Source organism: Diorhabda carinulata, chromosome 5 (genome assembly GCF_026250575.1).
Source record: "Diorhabda carinulata isolate Delta chromosome 5, icDioCari1.1, whole genome shotgun sequence".
NCBI lineage: Eukaryota > Metazoa > Arthropoda > Insecta > Coleoptera > Chrysomelidae > Diorhabda > Diorhabda carinulata.
This window is the reverse complement of record NC_079464.1, coordinates 7,091,826-7,116,821: the sequence shown is the minus strand read 5'-3', so window position 1 is coordinate 7,116,821 and position 24,996 is coordinate 7,091,826. Positions and strand designations below refer to the sequence as shown.

General features: G+C 32.2%; 1 protein-coding gene across 3 annotated transcripts in view; it reads right to left on the bottom strand.

Annotated features, from left to right (window-relative positions):
* The window catches only part of LOC130893595 (leucine-rich repeat-containing protein 24), a 269,555-nt gene that overhangs the window by 190,390 nt on the left and 54,169 nt on the right, over positions 1-24,996 (bottom strand). The window contains exon 2 of one of the 3 annotated variants that reach the window (XM_057799813.1): positions 6,121-6,376. The exons of the other annotated variants lie outside the window; for them this stretch is intronic. The gene's annotated coding sequence lies outside the window, so the exon portion shown is untranslated. The remainder of the gene's footprint in view (positions 1-6,120; positions 6,377-24,996) is intronic. 3 annotated transcript variants of the gene reach the window in all.

Here is a 24,996-nt window from a genome sequence, read left to right as displayed (position 1 = left end):
TTCCAAATACATATTTCCGTTGGTCCTGGCATTTTGTAGTGATATATTCAGTGCAAAACCTGCTTCTCGTGTTCCCAACGAATTGAGTTTCGTCTTGATCTTCTTGTCAGTTATTTCTGATTCTAGCGTGGATAATTCTTAAGAATATTTTCATAGTCGCTACATTTCTTTGGACGTTGTTTTTTTTTGGCAAAGTTCTGAATTCGAATTTTAACAAGTCATTATACAATTCTTTGATATACACACACCAAGTTGGTCGAAGTTCTTCATCATCTATGATTATTTTTCCTTTTGAATCCCTTAAGGTATGAGGAGTCTTCTTGTTGTATAGGAAAGCTACTTCTCTGACTTTTTTTAAACATAGTGAACGTGTTATATTTGTCTTGTAACTCTTCCATTTCAATGTATTTATCTTTCATCCAATTTTCTTTGGCCACTCCTATTTTTTATTTGATTATTTCTGTATCTGTTTTCTATTTTCCTTAATATTTTTCTGTCTTCTTCTTTGCTCCATCAAATCTAGGATTTAGTCAGTCATCCATTGTTGTTTATTGTGTCTTGGACTCGTTTTTATGTGTTTTTCTATTATTTTGGAAATATGATCTTTAAAATTGTTCCAGATTCAACTTTAACCACATAAAACTGGGCTTTTGAATCTGAAATATCTTAAAAACCATAATCATCCTTATTTTTGAGTAATTGGTTTGAAAAATTTGATGGTACTCATTGAAATAACTCACACGTCATCTAGCTTAATATGTAACCCAAAACACAAACTGTGTAATCCCAACAGAATTTGCCTAAAAAATTTTAGACCTAACAAAAAAACAAGACTATTCACTATAAATATTATTATCCTTTAATATCTAGTGAATATTGTGGGAAGTTCACCATTTCAATGTGCAATTCGTGAATTTTATCAATGGCGATCAGCGAAGTCTTCACGGAAAAGCAATTTTTTTCTCTGAATGCCGTTGTTTTTCTGCAATTTCTTGCTTTTTCTCATTAAACAATGATGTGCAATATCCTTCTGTTATTGTTTTACCTTTACTAAGATAGTTGATGGACATAAACCCATGACTTTCCTGTGCTCTAATATGGCGTAGAAAATCTGATCAAAAGTTTCGCAGCATTTTCAATCATGGTTTAGTCGATGAAGCTACGAGAACTACGAGAGGTTCTTGAGCCCATGACCGAAATTTTGGAAATAGTCAACACTATAAAAACTAAAACAATAAAATAATGTACAGAAGCATTGATTAGCGCACAATATTGAGGATGAAAAATTTTAAATAGTTTATATTCTCGCAGAAATTTTGATTATTTCTGATATCATAATTTATTTATATCAAGATAGAATCTCAGTTGTTGTTATTCGTAGATATCGGTCCTCTGGATATCTTCATTGATGATTTTTATTTTTCATCTTAATCATCTTTTCTCATAGAGTTTCTATGAATAACACAAGTTTTCACTTTATATAAGTTTTTCACTATAAGCTAGAATTTGGATACTCTTCCAACTTCAAGGAAATATTCTTATTTTTATTTAATAAGTTGTAGATCAACCAATTAAATTTTTCTATAATTCAATTTTTTTTTTATGTAAGTAACACTATGTTCGACATAGACATGTATCTCCCTCCAACTTTGCCAGCACCCGTTCACCAAATGTTAGACGTTGTGGGAGATCGTGTGGCTTCAATTCTTGCACCAGCCGTATCTTATAAGGTTTTACACCCAAATCCTTTCGCAAAATTTACCACGTAGTGGAGTAACAGAGGCCCAATTTTGATAGTAAAATTCCATAATTTGCAAGCGTTGTACGTTCATAAGTCGATTCATGATTAAATTATAAACCAAACTGAATAAGTTCGATAATGACACAAGACACGATTCACGCTTGATCTGTGAAAAGCAATATTGTCAGCAAAAAAATCACTCTTTATATATAACAACGGCTCGTGGCTACAGAGAAATAAAATGTGCAAAGTTTTGATTCTTCTTAAAGTGATCAAGTAAAGGAAATTTGTCTATAACATTGAAATTTTGTATATTATAGTAAAAATTATAATTTTATGATAATAAATTGAAATGAATATTGAAAATTTGAAAAATTTTTGTGAAGCTCTTATTCTCATAGGAATCAGAAGGAAAATCTAATCAGGAATATGTTTAGTAATTGTGATTAAAGCAATCCAAAGCAATAAGGATCTTATGAGGCAATCTTGATTAGGACCATATAAGGTAATCCCGATAAAGACCATATAAGGTAAACCTGATCAGGACCACATTAATCACCTGCGTTACATCCTCATCAGATCCTTGTCAAGTTATCCCGACCTATACTTTACCAGGTTGTTGTATGACCTAATAAGGTCCTTATCGGGTCCTCACAAAAAATTTTAGTCGGGTTTTAACTAGTAAAATCGCCCTCCTAATTTCAAGAGCCAACTTATGTCACCAGTATCAAATAGCACAAGGGAACAGTTTGTTTTGTAAATAACCTTGAAGTATGTCAATGTTCGTTACACTTTTCTTTGCCTCTTCTTCAAAATGATGGCGTGTAACATGTAAAATGAAACTTTCGCCGATTTTTATATGATTATTGAATTCAAATTTGTATTTAGCTGTGGATATACCAATAACTTCGAGGTTCTTTTGTCGGTTAATCTTGCTACAACATTTTATCTCTATAAACTGTACTATTCGTTCGTAATATAGCCAAGGGTCGTTCTTATTTTCCCGCCTGGTACATCAAAGAATTCCTCGTTGGATAGTTGCTCGCTTCTTTTGAATTAAAAAAAGAAGTATTTTAATCAAAGCATGTAGATCCATCGAGCGTAATATTGCTAATGATGTTCTAGCAGAGTAAAAATCAAAATAAGTTGAAATGTTTTGATTTTGTAAGAAAAAAAATTCTAATTCATTTGATTGATTAAATGAAAGCTGTAACTGATTAATAAAAATACTTATCATAAATTTCGCTTTCTAAAAGTTAGAAAAACAATTTTCTTTAAAGTAAATTTGGACTCGAATTTGAAAAAATGTTTTGTGTAAGAAGGAAATTATCGCACAAGTCTACATTGGAGGTATATTACATTCTCACTTATGAATGATGTCATCTTAAGTAACTCTTTTATATTTAAAGTTCCTTTAGAATAAACGTTATCATTGCAAAATATATATTTTTGTCTCGCGTCAACCATGTTGGTTATTAGCGATGGATTTGGTAATATAATCACAACTTATTAATTAGACTTTTTTAACAGTTACTTATTGAAAATGTAATGTTTTTCGTATTTATCTTTCTTTATCTTTCTATTCGTGGGGTGAATTATTAGGCACTGTCTCTTACGTTCTTAATTTATTTAAATACCTTACACTACACTTAACTAATTTATATAATTCACTTAACTAACTTAAATAATTCATTTAAATTCTTCGATTACTTTCCATATCGGTCTGTTCACTATGACTATTTATAATAAACTAAGTAAATTGCGTTATACAAAGTTCTTATATAAATATTCCAAAAGAAATTCTCAAAAGTTCTAGAAAATAAGGAAACAACATAGAGTATTCAAAAGAAACAATGTAAATATAACACCTGCTATAATGAAAAGTTAAACAAAAAAACATTAAACACGGCGCGTCCTCAAATTTTAGGGAGGATTCCCAAGTCAAAGATTTGTAGCTTCTACTTCGTAAATGTTCATGCGTAATTTTTATGTAACCTTGTCTTAGTCTAATTATTAGGGTGATTATTGCATGTTCGCAGTCAGTGTTCAACAGTGGATTGCCACTGAAGATTAATTTTCATTTTGAAATATGCTTTCACTTCACTAAAAACCGCACTATTCATTATATATACATAACTGCGTACCGTAGCGCCTTTTGCGTGTTTGTCAGCATCCTCAATTGAGTTGAACCCACAAAAATCTTACATCTAGGTTGTTGTTTTGTGGTAGATGCAAATGAATCTTGATTTGTAGTTCAAGAGGGTTGTTTGTATGAACTGAAGGCATTTGAGTAGTTTGTTATAATTACAGTTTCTTGTAGCTTTTTTGATTTAATTTTGACCGAAGCTTCTAGAATAGCATATATTTCTGTTGTATTCACAGAGTTTACTCAGATAATTTATATTTCAAAGTAGTGATAACAGCAGCCCCAACTCCATTTGAGGTTTGAGATGCATGAGTGTATATTTTATGGAAGTTAGAATACATGGAGAGTTTCAAGGGAAAGTTCTGATATATTATGGAAGCTGGACTTTCGGCCTTGTTAAAGATATTCAAACTTGTGTCGATGCTCGAAGTTTTAATCAGCCATGGTGGAGGTACATCAATATTTAATTGTACAATGAGAGAAATCCACATATCTAGTTTTTTGATATATTTAGAAGGGATAGTCGACTTTTTTCCTGAATTCGAACGTGCTTTGATATATTTTTGGTTGTTCTTTATAGTACCAGCTCATGACAATGTTAGGTGTTGTCTTCTTTGAGCTACTCATGGTTCTCCTAGTTCTACTTATGATATTTTGAAGGGAGATATTCTGTAAGCTCTAGTAATTATGCGTAACGCTATTGCAATATTTTAGTATCTGTTTTTTAGCGAAGGCATAGGCGATTGTAGATTGAGAGTAAAGTCTCTTGGTCAAATTCCCACTCTAAAAGAGAACTTTTAATAGGTTTAGTCCATTCTGACATCTAACGACAAGGTCCTTAATGTGTTCGATCCAATTTAATTGTCAAAGTTTATTCCTAAATTTGTGATTTATAACTGAGAGGGAGGAATATCATTTAGTTAGTAGTGGTTTTCGGTTTACCATTACAATCTTATTAAATAGTTCACCGTAGGAGATCAATCAATCATTTAGGGTTAGAGTTTTCGAACGTCGGATTTATTAGCTCCATTTTTTTATCTAAATAGCAAATTTTCAACTCTACAAATTCTCGTTTAACATGAAGAAACGATATGAATGTGGCACAATGGTGACCTTGAGTAGGTTTCTAGATTTTAAACCAATGACCATTGTCAAACAATGACGGAGTACAAGAGGAAGTTTCTGCTGGAATAGAAACAAAAAGACAAAGCAGAGGAGTAGTCTTGGATACTAGCGAAGAATAGGAGTACCAGCATCATGAAGTATTGCTAATGCAATAGTGGGGTGTTCTAGAAGATTATCAACCTCTCCCTTCTGTAATTTTTTTCATTCAAAGACTCAAAAGTAGTCATAAACTAGCCAAAAGTATTTTCAATTATTCGAAAAATGTCTTTGAATGGACCAATGAAAATGTCATGTTCAAATTCTACGCAGAAAACTACTTTGAACATGACCCTGTACTTTCCAAGAATAATGACATGAGAACTATTCCTCTCCTCTTATTCACAGAAAACATTTCATAAGCAAAGCTATGGTTTGAAAAAAAGTCATTAAGTAATAACTTTATTGGATTTAGTTCAAATATATTATCAATGAATACCGTTTTGTTTGAGAAGCAATCACCGATGAATTTCTTTTTCTTCTGTACTCTCTATTACCCACAATTTATGTGGATGAATCTCATCTTCTAAAGTATGCTCAATATTATACTTTCCAGATCTTACACTGTCTCTTGCTGGACTATATTGGACGTTTTTCGTAATGCTTTATTTCCGACCATTTTATGGAGATGAGGTAGACAGATTTATTTCCATGGGGTTAAAAACAGATATATGCCGTACAGGATATAAATCAGATAAATGTGTCAGTAAGTGGTAGTCGGTTGAAAAAATCGAACAAGACGGAATCATGAGAAAAAATGTTACATACGTCAACCTTTTTATGTAGTCCGTTTCCCAACAGCTTTTTTCCTATATTACGTTATCACGAAATCATTTTAATGAAACTCTTATTTCGAAATGTATAGCAAAAGGTAGGAGTAGCATAGATTATTTAGCTTTAAATGTAGTACATTAACAGATTATTTATCATAGGTAAGAATAATAACAATAAATTTTTATTATTTATCACATACTCTGTATTTATTTTAACTATAGTAGTTATATTCTTACTTGAAAAAGCAAAAAATAAGATAAATGAAAAATATAACAAAGGATTGTGTTTGTTACATTACCTCCAATGAATAAAGTAACTGTGAAGAATCACTTCATGCTTGAAATCCACTTGCAGGCGTTGATTGAAGGCTTTATTTTCTTATGTATAACTCCTTTTTTATAATATAATTCATTATATAAATATCTACTACAGGACGGCGTATTCGGCTATAGTTGAACACACTAGGTTCTGATGCACGATGACGCGCCTGGTCACTTTGCAATCCGCGTACGCCGATTCTTGGCATATCAGTCATCCCTAGGAAGAAGGGGGATCTGTGAAGGTGAAAAGTTCGAGTCAACAGAATCCCTCGTTTTATAGATCAAAATTTAGTGCTAATTTAGTGCTGAAAACATAAATTTGATATTGTGATAGGTGGACCAAAAATAAAAACACTGCTTTCAATTAAGATTGCACTGTACCGCCCGTGACCACGCTATGACTTGCAGCGAGAGGCACAAGTGCTCAATTAGTGACGACGCGAGCAGTCATGAAGTTGGAAAACGAATTTAAAATAGTCACTAATTAGTGATAAATTAATGCAGCAGGAACATAGCGACGCAAGCAGTATTATGGTAAGAATAACGCGCTAGAATATGAACTGACAGAATTCAAATACTACATTACTTAGTGCTCAATTAGTACTGCCGTTAGAGCCAACGTTTTTGAAGAATCAATAACTGCTGAAATAAAGAAACCAGCAGTCTTAATAGATGGAAGGAGACTCTAGAATGGGTACTAGTGGAATTGTAATACCTCACTGTTTAGTGTTTAATAAGTGTATACAAAGATTTTCAGACCAAAGATTTATTTATAGTTTTTTCAAATCATTTACTGCGTGTATAACCACGCAAGAACTGAAAAGGAACCCTAAAATCGGTACTAGTGGAATTGAAAACCGCTACTTTCTAGTGCTAATTAGTGCTGCTGTTTTTTTTATTTTGATGTTAAGACGGCATGGATGCATTTTTTTGAGTTTTAAAAATTTTATCCTGAGTGCAAAATCGATTTGTCGAAAAATTATTTGAATGAAAAACCTTTCTTTCAATTTTTTCGTTCACGAGCGATTGTTGAAAGAAGAAAAATAATTTTCCTACTAAAATCCCTGGCTACAATGACAGAACTAATTGGACACTAAATAGTGACGACTTTCGATTCTATCATTCATCTATCACAAACGGAAAATTTTTTTTCCAAAAATCGTTTTGGTACTGGTAGCAGTAATTAAGTACTAAATTATTAACTCGCGTGCCTATCGACGCAACTATATAATAACGTGGTACTAATGTGATTAAAGGTGTGCTCATTTTTGGTCACCATATATCTATTTTAAGCACTAAATGTGCACTAAATTTGATTTATAAAACAAGTGTTCTTATTTTTGTCCATCTATCACAGCACCAAATATCTATTTTCTGCACTAAATGAGCACTATATTTGGATTTATAAAACGAGTGATTCTGCCGACGTGACATTTCTAGTTTTGTGTTGTTGTTGTAATTTCGGGAACCGTTGGTGATATCTATACTGAAGACACTGTTTAAATTTACACTACCGCTACACTTGAAGTGGATCTAGTTTACCTTCAGTCTTTGAAGACGATAACTTGGTTATCGAAACACGCCCCAGTCAGTGTAATTGTGAGTGTGTTGGTGTAGTATAAACAGACTGTTTAGTAATTGCTGATGTATGACATCATATATGCGATTAATTTCGAATGATGCATCTGTTGACAGATTCAAAAGCTTTATGAACGTTATCAATTGTGTGTTGTATACAATGGCGATTACTGTGAAGGCCAATGAAAGTAATTTATTTTTATCTTCTGTTTTGTTTCTTTTCTGATACCATTCATCAAACTTTTGAAACCCTACAATGATTCTACTATGACTGTTTGATGTCTCTATCTGAATATTTCAGCGCATATATTTTAACAGAACAAATTGCATTATAATTGTTATATCTTGATATTTTCACATGCTCTGTAACCATTTTAGCGATTTGTAATGTGAGAATATTCCTTAAAAGCGGGTTTCAATTTACAATAATGCGGTTATACTTCCTGGCGGCCATTTTAGATAGTCACTCAGTACATAAATACACTAGACTGAAATTATAATTGTTAACATATCATAAAAATTGCGTTTCATTCTAATTTAATTAATAGATAACAATATCATTAGAGTTTATTCAATTTTCTTTTTATAGAAAGATTTCCCTAGAGTGGCATAAAATTGTTATCATCAATTCCCTGCTTTATTACAGTAGTGCCGTAGGTTATAATAACAAATTTATTCATGCTTTAAAATATATATATATAAGCTGATGCTTTTAGCTCCAATTAACATGACCTATATTTTAACCTTTTTTTGGATGGATGTAAGAAACAACCTTTATAATTTGATTATTTCCTCTATATAGGTACCCATCACAACGAATAAACTTTAGTTCACCACAAAGTAAATAATCTATTTACAAGAAATTAGATAAAAATTTAAATAAGAACTTGATAGTAAGTGGGATTTACAAGTAGAATGTTGTAGTTCTATAGCTTCGAATTCTCTGATAGTCTTCTTCTTGTTCAGTGTCCATTTTTTTTCAATATAAAATATGAAATTCTCAATGTGTAAACCTGCCACTTCATTAATTACAATTTTATCCATTTGCTCGATTCTGTTTCTCTGAATTAATTCCGTATTTCGATTTTCATTTTACTCAGCTAGAATTTTTCCCATTTTCTATCACCTAATATCTATTCAGATATTTTCTTTTATGCCAAATTTCTCTTCCTCTGTTTTGCGTTTCTTATTCCTAACTTTTACTGTTTTATGCAGATGTGGATCTCCCTACTGTTCACTTCGTTTTACCACCCGTAACTAAATCAAACTTTCTGGAAGCGTTGATTATATTTATCTTGTATACATATTTGCATTCTGAAGTCGATAGTTTGGTTATCGAAACACTTAGGCAATATACTTGGTAGTGTTGGTATGTGCATATTGTTTCATCAGCCCTGATTATATATTTCCTTGTTTATTTATTCCTCCTCCTATTTAGATCAACTAGAGCATAAAAAACGTCAATCGATCTTTTAACCTATTGTTTATCCCAGACTATTTACCAGTTCGCTAGCTTCGAATTTACAAAGTGCTGTACATCTGGATGCTATCTGACTTACCTCTTCTGGTTTTAGAATTAGTGATTGTAAGTACCGTAGCCATTGTGGATGGACATCCTCGCTTGCTTGTTTTCTTTGTTTCTTTGCAGAAACGACAACAACTATTATGGGTATTTCCGATGTTCTTTAGGTGATAATTCACCAGACAGTACCAGTACCAGTACCAGTAACTCTCCTTAGATCATCTTTGCTTTACCTACTTAGTATGTGTATGAGTTCGGCTTTGCTCTCACAAAATTCAGGATTCAGTTCCCAAAGATCTTCATTTCCTGTTTCATATGCTCTGGAGTAGCCTCTCGAGCCTCGAGATATTGTAGATAGAGATTATATCTCCTGCTCTCTTAACTTTATTTTCTAATGTTTCCTCTGTTACATTCGAAAGAAACTATATTCGGTTACCTTGTCCATTTAAATTATTCATATATATTGGGGCTCAGAGCTCTAATAATTGCTTGGCTATCGAATAAATTAATAATCTCTGGTTTGCAATCATTCTTTTCCAAAATGAATATTTCAATTGTTTATATTTCTACTTGAAAAATACTTGGTGTATAGTCCAAGTTTCCAGAGTGTTTAATTCTGATCTCACACAATCCTATTCCAGCTCTGTTTGCTGTTTTGGAGACTTTCGTATACTATTTGATGGTATTTCTGTTATTTATATTATGGTATTCAGGTCCTAGTTACTTCTTGTGTAGCCGTTGGACATATTCTCATGAGCTCGGTTCAATATATGCTGGTCAGTCTTTCTACCACCAAGAGAATGATTCTCGTGGTGTTCGGATCAGTTCTAGAGCTAGCAAAGACGTACATAGCTTGGCACTTATTTTAAATTTAAAACCTTTTTTTTAGTTTCTTTTTAGATGTTGAGAGTATTATTGCACTGTGTATACTCGTTTCTGTTCTGTTCATGTTTATTTCAGTCTAATATTGATTTATAAATCTAAAATTTTTCAGATGGTTCATAATAGCATAGAAACAATTCATATTTACTAAGTCGTACGCGGACAAATATTGATAGATAGTATTCCTTGGTCACTTTTGGCGATTGGTTCTTAATGAAAATTACTTCAACCTTCCTTTTTAAAGTTTCGGTAAAAAGGATAAAAAGATTCGATTGATTCTGCGAGATTTAGTAGAATCAAACTTTCAATGATTATTTGGAAATGTTTTGTTGGTATTCATCCTAAATCATCCGGTTAAGCAGCAGGTAGGTAGCACGAAACTACGAACAGACAGTCGTGACTCATATCTTAACGATGGAGATGAAATTCTTTTACCATGATGCATTTAGAAGAGTTGACATTCCGATCCTATATTATACTTACTATTAGAACGAAATCCTTTTGAAAAATATGTAAACATAGTTAAGACATTGTTTTGTTTTATAACTTGTATCTCGTCGTATTTTTTGTTGTTGATGTCGAAGCCTGGATCGATAAAGATTCGTTATAAATATTATATTGTATCAAAATGTACCAACACTAATAACTGCATCAAATAAAATATTTTTAAGAAAGAAAAATTATGGAAAACATGGTGTGACAGTAGAAGGAATACTGTTGTATCAAGTATAAGTAATCGCTTTTGTTGTGAAGATCATTTTGAAGTAAATAGATACTTTTATTTTTTAAATAGCTTATTCAAAACTTACGATACAGGTTGACGTTATATTGTAACAATAATGTAGTTCTAAGCCCCAAAGCAGAATGTTCTTGGTCTTTTTGCGACAGACCCATAATACCTTAAAAACTTTCTGCAGGAATTACATTATTTTTTGTGCATTATTTGTGGATTTGCTGCGTTTCCCCGAAGTTTGAAGATATTTAAAAGACATACGAGTATTGATTAGGAAAAAAGTAAAAATACAGATATAAAATTGAATAATTAATATTTAATGATCAAAAAACAAATACTTAATGTATGGTCTTTGCCTACATAGGAGTTGGAATACACATAATATCTTAAATAGAGTAAGTTAGATATATCAAGTATCAAAAAAATGGCAAGGCTGTGTCACTCAACTCATTCTGAATTCTTTCAATCACTTCTTACATTTGCTTAAGTTTAGATGCTGGTTTAAAGTTTTTATAAAAACTAGTACCTTATTTGCTACATAGAGCCAACTTTAAAAATATTTTGTTACCTCCTCTAGGTCAGAGGTGTCACTGGCTGCTGGTTGTTTCAGTGTTACGGAAACAATTAGTGTGTCCCAACTTTCACAAATAGCCTCAGAGACAGGTGTAGTTAATGTAAACTTTAAAAGCTTAACAGAAAGAGGATATTTTTATTCAATATCAGTGACAGCAAGTCTAAATAAATATTTCAAATCTGGAATATATCCACTAAGCATACGTGAGCTTAGTGTTTCCAACATTCACTGCAACAACTGTTTATATTCAAGAAACAATTGGTTTCTGTCAACAGAGGGCAGGAAAGCATAGCCACAAACAAAATATTCTGCAAGTAAGCTCATATTGTCGTTGGTTTCTTAGTAACACGCGAAATTTCGTTTTTGCCAGCTGCAACCTAATTTTCTGCAGGCCCCTCCCTCGTTCGCTCGTTGCTCTGCTTTAGGGGTTCTTAGGTAAGATATATGCTCATTAAGATTGAGTTTTCAATTAGTTTTTCAGTGTTTTCGGGCGTTTCTGTTATTTGTGATCTCCTTTCATGGACTTGTATTACAGAGAACTTGCAAAGCATGCGAGATGCTGAGTCTGCGTTAGGGAAATAATTGACGATTTGTTTTTTTTTCGGAAAGTTAGCATTATTGGTATAGGTTATATTAAAAGAAAGTAAGGTTGGATAACAGGTAGGCGGAAGATTGATATCATCAATGATAATTTTTGGCTGTCGTTCTGTCGTTGATGTTTCGGATTCCATAACAGGTTTATTTGGTCCGGATGTATCTCGTTGATAAGTTTAACCTATATAAAAATGAGCTTTAGCCAAACAAGGGGTTTTATTTATATTCCATGCTGTTTACATATATACGAGGATGGTCCCAGACGTACCTAATCTGACTTAGATATAGCGGTAGTTGATTGAAAAATTTCCACTGTATTAGAAAGTACACAATATATACAGTATATGTTTCAAGTTTGAAGACGCTACGTTGTTTAGAATTTGTTTGGCAGTTAACAATAATGAACGTTTTCAGTGAAATGTTTTATTAGAAAGGCTTTAGCACAACCAATATAAAAACTAAACTAGATTCAACCCTGGTTGAGACTGCTTCTTCGTTATCAACAGTAAAATATTGAGTAGCAGAATTTAAACGAGGCAGTATTCCCTGCGAAGACCAGCATCTAACCAAATGAGGTGACGACTCCAGAAATGTTGAAGAAAAGCTACAAAGTGGTACTGGATGATCGTCGACTGAAATTGCGCTAGCTAGCAGCTAGTAAGTATTTCAAAAAGTGCCGTAATTTGTATATTAACTGAAACGTTGGACATGAGAAAGCTGTGCGCAGTTTTTTGGAATGCGCGTGGGATAATTTTAATTGACTATCTTGAAAAAGTAGAAAATATCAACGGCGAGTATGATGCGAACTTATTACAACGTTTGAGCGACGTAATCAAGCAAAAACAATCGCATTTGGCTAAGAAGAAAGTATTGTTTCATCAAAATAATGCACCAGCTGACACATCCATTATTGCAATGATCAGAATGAATGAATTAAAGTTTGAACTGCTACCTAATGCACCCTATTCGCCAGATTCTGCCCCCTCGGATTATTTTCTGTTCCTAGACTTGAAGAAATGGCTCGGTGGACAATGATTTTCCAACAATGAAGTGATGTCGGCAGTTAATGGTTATTTTGAGGATCCTGACGATTCTTATTATAAAAAGGGTATTAAATTATTTTTGTTGTTGGGTCAGGTACCATCCTCGTATTTAGCCTCTTCTTCTTTTATATAATGTAACCAATCAATGATTCCAATTTTAATTTGTGAGATTGATTATTGCGTGGGAATTAAGTTTAGAAATTCTATGGAATTAATTTAAGTTTAATATTAATAAAATTACAATCAATTTCATTGTAGACTCATAAACGGCTATTTTTATACCAACCTCTATTGTCTTTCTGAAGTATTTTCACGCAATTATTAATGATGCGTCACTTAGCAAACAACTGGGGAAAAATCAATTCTGTACCTGAACAAACACAATTTTCCTAATGCAGTTTCATGCTATAAAACTCGAGAGAAGTTGGTAATGCCTCCGTTGACCTTACATAAATGGGAAAAGACAACTTATACCTTTCTCTTGTTACCCAATGGCTGACGTTTCTGTCGTGCTTCACTGCAGATTTTACGACTTTTCAACTATCTAACACGATCATTTTATCGAATTAATGGTTCAATTCTATCTAGTCCACAATTCATTTCAGCTTCATTGGCAAAATCTATCTGACATAATCAACGAGCAAATTATACTATTAAAATGTTAATAAAAACATAAGTAGTCATTTTATTTTATAAAAATACCTCTGAATGGTAGATAGATGTGATAATAACTCGATTATTTTTTGTGATAATGAAATTACGGACAAATATAAGCGCCAAGCTTAATATCATAATGATTTCTATTAATGGTTGATGACATGTGAATTACGTGTCTTGATCCATTATTATGGAAAGAATATTAAGTAAATTAAATTGATATCAATATAACAAATACATTTTTGGGTTAAATCGGTTAATAGATAGTAATGGAAATTGAGGGAAGTGGTGACATGTATTGGTAAAAGAATGTTCCAAATGTACAAATCATAAAGCCAATCGTGTTTTTTGGGAAAAGAAACAAACTATTTGCTATAAATTCAGATATAAGTTAAGAAGAAATTACAAGAGTTGAAATTATTATGTGGATCAGTTTTAAAAGTGATTCGTTCAGAAAGGTATGTGAATGAGACTAAAAAACATCGTACTAACGACGATATAAAAGAAACCGAAAATAATACATAAGCTAGACAACAAAGAGTAAGATGGTTAGGACACATTGTCAGATTGCCACAGCAGAGAATTGTGTGAAAAGTACTGGCAGGAACAAAAGGTGCGTGAAGACAAGCGGAATATAGATGAGGTAGGAAAGATCGAGTGGAATGAAGTAATATAGGACCGAAGGAAGTGGAGAAAAATAGTGTGGGAGATCTCATAGTTAAATGAAGTTAATAGCGAGAAGTACGAGTAAATAATCTTGACCTGAATATTTATTCGAAACTGGGTATTCAAGATGAGATAATTGAAGATTTCTGAAGCCAGAGTTTTGTATACCTAAACATAATTCTATGTTGAGGCATATTCACTTTGTCAGAATACATAAAAAAATTCAGCCTAAGAGACTTATATTTTTGAAATGGAGCTCAAAAAATTTCTGGTTTCTACTTACAAGTTGAAATGACATTTTTTGTGGTCCACTTTGACCCCACGAGTTACCCATGCTAAATTTCGTTAAACATTTATTTTGTTATATTCTTATTTTTCATCAGGAATATTATAGTGGAGATAGCTACTAATAAAACACAGTAAAAATGAGTTGAAAACAATTAATTCGATGATGAATGATGACAATGGTAAAAAATATACGCGAAAATTGGTTATTCGTGGTTATGCCCAATATGAACTTCATAACTCACAAAATAATTGAAATCAGGGTTTTTCCTCAATAAAAAAAGAGTCTACGTGAATTATTGCAGACCTTTTACATCAAACTGGAAAGAAAAATGACATTTTCAAGGCTAGAGACCTTAGAATTGAGCTTAGGCATTTGAAAATTTGGCCCAAGACGTCTTCGAATATGCTCTTTCTAATAATTTTAATAATTTAAATGAATATTTAGGTCAAATCAACTTAAACATGCTTATCCTGATATAGTTTTTAAACAGTATGAAATGTGAATTTTTTTACTAAGATTATAAGTGTACATTTTCTCTTAAAATACTACATGGTACTTAGCAAAATTGTTCCTACAGGAGCGATGAAAATTTGCGAAATTTCAATGATCATACACACTATCTCAAGAAGCTAAACTGATTAGTATTCTCGTTAATAGTGTTAATAATCTTTTCTTCTTGACATTTCCTGTATATTCAAATGAATAAATTGTCTTTTTTGAATACTTTTAAACAATTCCTTCAATAACTAATGCCGATGATAGGATTCAATAATAAATCGTTATAATCGTTTCAGTAATAACGTAAAACTGTGAATACCTTAATGCCTCCTCATTAATTAGAATGTTCATTTATTAATTATTCTGAAAACAACAAGCGCAAACAAAATATTATTATTAATCTTCTTAATTAGTAGCAGAGAAAGAAGAAGAGATAATACTTTGACTAAATAGATGATGTAAATAGATAAAATTCCTGCGAGGAAGTTTCGTGAAATTAGAATACGACTATTAGAAAATGAATGTAACGGGCATCTTGAGAATTTTTTTTATAAATATAATCACCATTGAAAACTTAATTTACGAGGGTGAGTTAATCTATACTTGAAGTTTAGAATGTCTCTAAATTTAAATATTAACACTCAGTACTACCACTAAAGCCAAAGCTGCGGATGAATGATAATATGAGAATTCTGCGATGTCAAATTCAATGACAAAAAAGTGGTTTCCTGAAAATTTTTTGACTGTATGAAAGCTAAATAACCAGAGAGTTGAAGTTGAGGTTACTACACTCAAAAAAATTGGAAAATTTCACAATTTAGAGTGGGCATATTCAAATCCGAGGGTTTATGAAATCATATCATCAAATATAGTTCAGTTGTTTGAATTCAAGTATCAGTGTTCTTAAATGTGTGCCATTTCGTACCAGTACTACCATAAAACAGCGGTTTTTTTTTTAATTGAAGCGGTTAGTACAATTTTTTAAAGTACATGTTAAAACCCATGTTAATTACAATCAATGGCGAATATGGAGGCAACTTATAATGAGGATTCGACAAAAAAAAACGGCATTTGAAACAGGACAAAACAAGGATATACACAAAATGGATTTTCATTGTTGGAAAACCTAAGTTAACCTCTTAATTACTTAGATCAGCGGAAACATATTGGGATCATAATATTTTTGGAAATGATAAAAAAATTGGAGGGACGTTGGACAAAGTATTCAGAAATATGATAGATCTCAGATACTACCATCTGATCAGCGATTTCCAAACAGAAATAGACAATATTTACATGGTCAATGATTGCATTAAATTTCGAGTTCATTGTTTTATTATCATTCATATTTTTATTCAAATAGGAGAATTTCACAGCGGTGCAGAATCAGATCTCTGTTCACTAAAAACTATCACGCGCTAATTAAGAGGGGTGGACACACAAAAAATCCTGCTCAATCACGTGAGGGGTAGGGGGTTCAAAAATGCTTCAAAATCCATTACAAGATTTATGGACGGCCCCAAACTGAAAGTTGTTCTACTAGTAAATGATACACCAGTTGTAACAATTAATTTTTTTATAGATACAAAAGGTACTCTTTTTTAACTCGATCAAATTTATGGTTTAAAAGATATGTAGATTTATATATTGTTTCACATACAAAAGAAACCGTTCGCCATAAAGAAAATCATCATAAATTGTAATTACTTATTTAAAATACTTACAGGTGGTATTGAAACACAATCAAATATTTCTTGGAGAACTAATGAATGAATTTTTATCACATACTATCGAGGATTATCCAGCAATACTAGTTTAGGCTTGTTGGTTTCTAGATAAATAACCAGTTGATAATACATTTGTTGGAAAAGTACTGTCTACTGATGAAGCTGGTATCAAACGAGACGGTTTTATTATTCCCCATAATCTACATTTATATGCAGATGAAAGTCCTCACGGTACAATTCAAACAAAGAATCAACATCTATTTTATGTTAATGTACGGGCAGGAATGGTGGGTAATAAATTAGTAGGTCCATATTTTTTGATAATAACCTGAATGGTCAGTTAGTCAGTCTTCCATTGTGATGCAAAAGGCCAGAATCTTTGAATACTCCTAAGTCCAGAAAAAAATCCTCTGTAGTCTCCGGATGTTTGTAGAGAGCAAGGTGCCTACTTCATACCTAACATTTATTATAGAGTTTTTTTGTTTTTATAAGATAAGTTGTTGCATAACAACAAATTTTCCACATTTTAGTCGAATTTTTCGAAGAAGACTATTACGGTAGGCATGACTAGAAGAAAAATGGGGGGCACATCATTTTTCCCATGTTTTGAGACCTCCTGAACACGATTATGATGGTTTTTCTAATGTCTGTAGTTATATATATATATATATATATATATATATATATATATATATATATATATATATATATATATATATATATATATATATATATATATGTGTTTAAGCTACAATTCTTATTTTCGTCTCTCGAGCAATTGCTATGGGTCAAACGAAAAGCGACTGAAAAATGAAATTTCACATGTAGGCTCAATTAGTTGCGAGATGATTTCCTGTCTAAGGTCGAAACTTTCCATCTCCACCCCTCTCCATTTTATGATCATTTTTGTTATATTTTCTTATTTTTTGGCCAGAAAAAGTTTAACTAGAGGGTTGGAACTTCGCATGCAAGTAGGGATGATGTTGAGGAATTGTCTTTCTCAAGTTCAAAGTTTTCTTCTTCAGTTCTTCTAGCACAAAACGCCCGAAATCATTTTGATCCTTGTAATTGTTGAACTGGACCGCCTCCTACTTGATGAATAATACGAGTATGATCGTTGCTAGGGTGATTTTTTTTACTTCCCATTTTCGAAATTTCTTGTTATTACGACAATTTTTTCTTTGTTGTCAATTGGAAGAGGGTTCGAGATCACCGGGTCTATTGAAATTATGAATTTTCATTCGAGAGAGAGAGAGAGTTAACTTGTGAAATGAAAAGTTATTGAGGAATAGCAAATTTTCCATATAAAGAAATAAGATTGAGAATTGATATCATTTCCAAGAAATTCATTTTGTGGAAAGATTTGTTTGTGTATTAGTTAAATTCTTCATTCGACGAAAAATTCGACTTTCGTGATGGCTTTATTTATTTTTCCTCATGTAAGTAACACGATGTTCGACAGTCTGAAGTTCAATTAGGAATGTTTTTTATTGTGTTTTCGGTGAGTATTTTCAATAAATAATAATAAATAATTACAATTTATGATAATTTTCTTCAGAATGCCTCTTTGTGGCGAACTCTTTCCAATTTTCGAATTTATTTCCTAATTCCTAATATAATAGTCCTAATTTCGCAATTTTAAGAGCCTATAACTCGAATGGGACAAATTTTTTTGTCACAGCATTATTTTTACGACCTCTACTCACTCCCGCGACACCCTGTGTATAGACCACAAATAGGTATCAAAAAACTTGTGTTCAAGTTTTAAAGGTCTTCGTATTATATTCCAAATAAATTTGGATGCTTCCGATATGGCAATAACTACGTTTTTTCATTGAACAGTTTTATGGTAATTTAATTAAACTTTTGATGAAGAAATTCCACCCTCGGATATTTTATTTCGTTAACTAACGCCGGTTGGAGACCCTTCCATACCAATAGCTTCAAACAAGGTTGGTTTCCATAAATCTAGAAAATTGGTCTGGAAAATTTATTTTAATTAAAGAATTCATGTCGAGGTTATTAGTATATTTGGGAAGGGATTAATGTAAGAATAATAAACTCTCTGTTTATGATAACTTTAATCAACAACGAAAAGTTCAGGAATATAGGGTGATTATATTCAAAATATGACCAATATGATGTTTTTTTTTTCAGTTGGATGAGCTACTATACGAGTATTTCGCTCACTTTCTGACATTTATGTTGGTAGAGATGTTCCACAGTACAACTGGTACTCAAATAGGAACAATTAATATTAAATTGGACGCCATTAGCTATTTAACAAACGACGTTAAAAGAAAATAAAAAATGTGGAAAAGCTATAAACACCTTGCGGATTAAATTACTTGCCCAACACATTAATCCGTATATGTTCGGCATCAAACATAGCCTGATAGGTGGATAGGACGTTTATTTATTTGACCACCTAGATCTCCAGACCTAACCAGCTTAGATTTTTATTTATGGGACCGAATAAAAGATCTTGTTTACACCAATAAATCCACCTCAAGAGATAATATGATTGAAAGACAGACAATATGAAGTATTTCAATGGTAAAAATTGGGCCAATGTAAGAACTATCCATCCAGAATGAATTTTCAAGTTCCATTTGGGCGAACCTGTCTAATAGACGTTTGAGGAAAAATTCTAGTCGTTTATACATTTCTTAAGATATCTCGTAACAGAAAAAAGATATGGAAATGCGGTTGTATCTATTTAAATGTTAATTTATTCACTTTCAAAAACCTACTGAAACTTTTGTCAAGAGAAATAATGATATTTAAATTATATGAAACAGCTTTCAGGAATATGAAAGACTGCCTTTCTTAGTTGCCCACCCTGTACTCGTATTTTTTATAAAACCAAATTGAAGGAGCTTTGGGGAAAAACAGTGATAGACTCGTAATTCAAGTCATTGTGAAATCAGGACTATTAAAACTTGTCAGAAAAGCTATGAAATCGACTCTCAGATTTCCAGCCTTGTTTATGTAAAAATTTGCTAAGTATTATATTGAAATATTTGCTGATTAACAGCCTGAGGGCCCTTTCTGTGTCAACTAAACGAAGTGGTAAAAACAATGGTTCACCTACATGCATTTGTTCGACATAACGGAACAGAAGAAGCTGTTCTGCAGTCTGAGAAAACGATAGTTGTCTGTTTTAGTAGTTGAAGTTTCATCAGTATTTTTTACAATAATTTGATCCCTAATAAACATTAATAGCAATCAACAGATGCTTGAAGAGCTAAGCCCATCTAATAATTATGTGGTGGACATGTATAAAGGCCTTCTATATACACCTCGTATATTTTTTTCTAGATTTTTAACTATAATAGAATAACGGTAATTCAAAGTGATGACTTAAATTTTTGATGTCAATAGAATCTAATGCCTATTAAAGTTGTGAACTATGTCAAACAAATAAAAGCTGATACACTTCACTTGTTGGTGAAACAATTAAAAATCGACAAGGGTTGACAACTTTGGCCGATAGATAGACCCTAATCTATTAATTTAGCCGAAAAGAGATTGAAAGCGGTTGAAGACTGTAACAAGGTTAAAACATAAAAAATCGATACCGATTCGAGATTCGAGTAGAAACTAACGAACGCTAAGGAACCACTAAAATCGATTTTTTTTATTCCGAATTCACTTAATTATTGACAAATAAGTTATTTATTGAAATATCATTTTATCGATTGTTTTCACGAAATATAATAAAAAAAATGATGAGTTTATTGAAGCAGTTACTTGGGCTGATTAGAAAGTGATAAGATTTATCTATTTGAGGACGCAATAGATCGTTTTGACCACAGTGTACGAGAATGTTCCCAGAAGTACCTGGCCCAACAAGGAAAGCACCAAATTTTGGAAAAAAATATATATTTTTTAACGTAATCTCCTTTTAGCTCCATTCACATTTCCCAGCATTGTTCAAATGACCACAGAGCCATTTTTTTAAATCTGGAAACAGATAATAATCCGAGGGGGTTAAATCTAGCCAAATAGGGTGTATTATGTAGCAATTCAATCTAAGCTGTAATTCATTAATTTTGGCCATTGCAATAATGAATGTGTGGGCTGAGGCATGTCTTAGCAAAATGCGGTCTTTTTTGTTTGATCTCTTCGCACAAACGTTGCAATAAGTTCCCATAATACTCGCCGTTGAGATTTTGTTTTGTTTTTGTTTCATAATTTCGTATCATAAAATCCTAAAGCAAATGGGAAACTTAAACATGGTGAAGAATCGGTCATTGTCCGTCCATTTATACTCCACAGTAATTCACAGATAAAATAATCTAAGCTCTCAGATTCTAACCTAACCTAATCTTTGTTTTGGAATGAATTTTAGTGAAATTAACGAATTAAAGAAAAACTTACTGGAAATACTTTATGATTCAACATTCATACTTGGTGACTGGAATGGCAAAGAAAAACTCAACAAAATTTAACGATTGTTTACGTGATAGCACCACGTAAATACTTTGATTAGGTCCGCTTGTACCTAGATCTCCAACTTTGACGTCCCCTTCCCTTAGATGCTTTATATGAAGAAATTGAGGAAATATTGGATAGAATTAATAGCATACATATAAATTTTATCGATTGAAAAAGTGAAATGAAATTATCATGGAAGGAAAATGGAAATCATGGTAGTATATAGGTTTAGAGCTTGAATCTAACCTTCAACAGACTTGCGTGGATAACACAGTCACGCATATAGACTTATAAAAAATGTTATATAACCTATTGTCCTACTAACATATATAAAATGTATATAAAATGTAAAATGTATTTACCGGACATAAGTTCGTGTTTAAATTTTTAATTAGACGGAATGACTATTCGAATTATTGTATATGATCATAATTATATTCGTATACTGTTACACAATTTTGTAACAATTAACAGTTCAATGAAAGTAGGTAGAGATTTGAGCGACAATAAATATTACTAAGCTTAGACATGTACAAGGAAATGGGTTCAGTAACTTTCAGTTCTTGCATAGGGATCATTAACTAGCTGGCGCCATTGACATATAAGTAATAATAAATTGCTAGTAGCATCAATATTTATGATTTGTTGCAGTGAATAGATTTAACTAATGAAGAAATACAAAACTGAGGAAAATTATTACTTTCTAATTTATAAAAAACCGCCTAAACACGTAAATCGTTTTTCCGTTGGATGTTTTTGTAGACAAAAGAATGAAACCTTTTTTCAACTACAAGGGTCACTTGTAAGAGGTCAAAAGTTTCTGCCTACCCTATTTTATGAGACATATATAGATAACAATATAGTAAAAATAAAATTATAGTCTATAATTGATTTTTATCTAAATTATAGATTCATCGATATAACCCCCTTTTTTATTATTTTGACATTCTCTGTAGCCATTTCGACAAATAATCGTTCCATTCGTTTTCCAGGATATTCCGAAGATGTGGACGTAGGACACTGCTTTTTGACTTCGCTGTTCAATTTGTCCCACAACTCAATCGGCTTGAGGTTGGGCGACTTTGACGGCCAAATTATTACTTTCAGTACAATCTTCCTTTCCAATTCTCTCAAAAAGTCTTAGCATAGTTACGAGGAATGTTTGGAATCGTTGTTGAGCTGGAAGATAAATTTTTTGACCATCTCTTTTGCCTTTGATCTGCGCGTTTATATTATTCTCTTAGACTCAAAAACCTCAAAGTACTAATCACTCAACAACACTCTTTCCTACTCTTCATGCGCCTTTATTTTCATGCTCTTTAGCCCACTGCAACCTCTTGAGGTTATGTTGAGGATTTGAAAGAAGTTTCTTCACTGCTCCCCTTTCGAAAAGGCCTGATTTTCTCAATCTCCTTTTTCACCGTAGAAGTACTCAAAAGCAGATCCCTAGATTTCTTGATTTGAGCTGCTATCTCTAGGCCTATGAGTAGTGAATCATGTTCACTGATCAATAATATTCTCTGTACATTCCAGTGTATATGATATGGTCTAGGTATAAAGCTTCTTTTTTCACATAATTTTTATCTCATTATTATTTAAAAATTTTCCTCCATGCCTCTATGTATATCTGTGCTTAACCTGCTGTTCCATTTTAGTATCATTGTTGCGTCGTTATCTTCTGTGGTAGGATCTAATAAGTTTTACAGATTCTTGCAACAGCAGATTGGTAAGCTGCTCGAGTTCAACCCATACCAAAAAAAGAATAAAAAGACGGTTCCCAATAACTACCGTTCTATTGCTTTAGTCCCAGCCATTGTCAATGTCATGAAGAAAGTCGTCAACTAGTAAATCTTAAAATATCTTGATTCTGCTAACATCATCAGCGACCATCAATACGGCAATACCTTAAAAGGCTTTTAACAGGGTTTGACATGACACTTTTCTGAATAAATTAGGATCATACGGTTTGTCGACCTCACAAGAGCTTAGTAGCTTTCTAAAAGATCGATCCATCCACGTCTCTATCGATGGACAAACCTCAGAAAGAGGTTCCTTTCTTCGAAGAAGTGGAAGCATGTGGAATCAGTTACCAAGGCACATGTGCTTGTTTTTTAAATAAAAAAAAGCAGTTTCGTTTCATATACACACATTATTAGTTGTTGTAACTGACTATTTTGATGATTAGTTTTTGAAACTATAACATTAACTTGACATTTTATAATTCTGGTGTTCTCTATCTGCATTATACTGAATGTAAACAGTTAACCTTCAGTTTCTGAAGACGATAACTTGGTTTTCGAAACGCGCGTCAGACAGTGTAATTGTGAGTGTTGGTGGAGTGGTAGTTTAAACAGTGTGTTCAGTATGAATATCACCAACGGTTCCAGAAATTCCAGCTTAGTCTATGAGCATTAAATTAATTAAGAAAATAGAGAAACTATTATATTTTTATTCCTCATAAAATATAATGTTTTCCTTTCCAATAAATATTTTCTTATGCAAGTCACCAGCGGTTTATAAATTATTAATGTTGATTGAAACAGATATGCACGTACTAGTACTTGAGTCAATTAAGAAATCGAGTATCGGGAATCGACCGTTAGGCCAAGAAGCGAAAAGAGGTTCTTAAACACCTATTAGTAAATTGATGGAGGATATTAGTCGATGTTGAAAAGGGAATTGAGAAAATGCAAGGCATCGACTTCGCTTGTATGCGAATGACCTCTTCAATTTGTAACAGTTATTTAACACAAGCGTAGAAAACGAACATAATTCAACTTGAATTATTTTCTAACTAGATGTTTCAAGTGGAATTGAATTGAGGAATATAATTATATATGAGAAATTGACAGCTTAGGGGAAAAATGTGTATGTATGTATGAAATCATAATTTTGAGCAGGGATTATGATGATATTCATTAATTTTGTACTTCAGCAGCAAAATTAAATATTCTAGAAATGAAATAATTGATTATTTCATTCAATCCAGTTGATGAATGCCACATCTTTTGTCTTAGAACATAATTAAAGCTTTTCATCAATCTTCTATAGTAATTGTATAGATTATAAAAGGTGGACGATATTTTTTGTGCCATATGAGTTTAATTCGCTGCTTCGATGTATTTACAAAACAACGAATTAGACGACGTGGTACAATTAAATGGCCAACAATACTCCCATACTTAATCACATTAGATTACTATGTTTGGGGGATATCTGAAGGAGGAAGTTTATCAAAATTGACCTGATAGTATTAAAACTTAAAAAAGACAGAATTGGAGTTGAATTAAAGCCAAACCACCTGAGGCTATTTGGAATTCCATAGACGGGTTTTACAATCTCGCAATAGCCTGCCAAGTAGAGATAAAGAACTTTTCAACTCTGCTACGTATTTGTAACTTTAGTTTTTGAGGGAACTACTGATTATTTCCCAATAACTACACTACCGGTAAAAAATTTTATTCACCTTAAAATCCATTCATTAAATTTCAAAATAATACACTTCAATAAATTTCTCTTTCAAATTGTCAAGTAAAGGTTGAAACGATGTCATACAAACCAGAAATTATAGTGATCGTTTTTTGTTCACTGTATAGCTGTTTGTTTATTGTTTCCAGATGTAAATTACTTCTTCACTGTTTATGATTTTAG